This window comes from Galeopterus variegatus, unplaced genomic scaffold (assembly GCF_000696425.1).
Source record: "Galeopterus variegatus unplaced genomic scaffold, G_variegatus-3.0.2 Scaffold10131, whole genome shotgun sequence".
In the NCBI taxonomy this organism is placed as follows: domain Eukaryota; kingdom Metazoa; phylum Chordata; class Mammalia; order Dermoptera; family Cynocephalidae; genus Galeopterus; species Galeopterus variegatus.
In genome coordinates this window covers 50,654-51,281 of record NW_007736242.1, presented here as the reverse complement: position 1 = coordinate 51,281, position 628 = coordinate 50,654, and the positions used below count along the sequence as shown (strand labels likewise).

The window sequence follows — 628 nt, the reverse complement described above, 5'->3', positions numbered from 1 at the left end:
AAAAAAAGTTTGTACCAATTTCTCGCTCATTGGTGCCTTAGGCTATTTTCCCACACTTCAACAAGCAATGAATACTTATAAATAAAACACTTAAATTACACAGATGGAAAAGGGAAATAATTTGAGTGTCTTTGATTACTAGTTAGATTGAATATTTGTATATTACCATTTAACATATATAGCATTTATGTTTTGTGACTTATTGTTTTTTGGGCTATTCGTTTTTTTTTAATTGAATCTATAAAAATCTCTTTTATAAAAAGCATGTTATAGGTAATACAAATACATTTTCCCATGTTTTAAAAAAAGAAATGATTTATCATTAATTAGAGTTCAAATGTCACAAATAAACTGATCACGCAAAGTGCAAAACTACTTCAGAGAATTGTTGTAACTTTCTACCTTGCTGGTATATATTTCTACAACTCTGAGTAGTAACTTAAATATATTCTATTAGAGAAATCAAGAGTTTCCTAATTCCCTAGTGACAAAATAACATAGACTCTAACAATCAGAATCTTGGGAACTGCTGAAAAAGAAGTATTTTACCATTCTTTGGAAGGTATTACATGTTGGGCCATATTACGGTGCATTTTCGCCATAAGGGATTTTCCCATATCTAATGTCT

The 628-nt window shown here is 29.1% G+C and overlaps 1 protein-coding gene across 1 annotated transcript in view; it reads right to left on the bottom strand.

Annotated features, from left to right (window-relative positions):
- LOC103609816 (trafficking protein particle complex subunit 12-like) overlaps window positions 1–628 on the bottom strand; it is a gene marked incomplete at its 3' end in the record, with an annotated part of 21,725 nt that overhangs the window by 13,465 nt on the left and 7,632 nt on the right. The window lies entirely within an intron of this gene.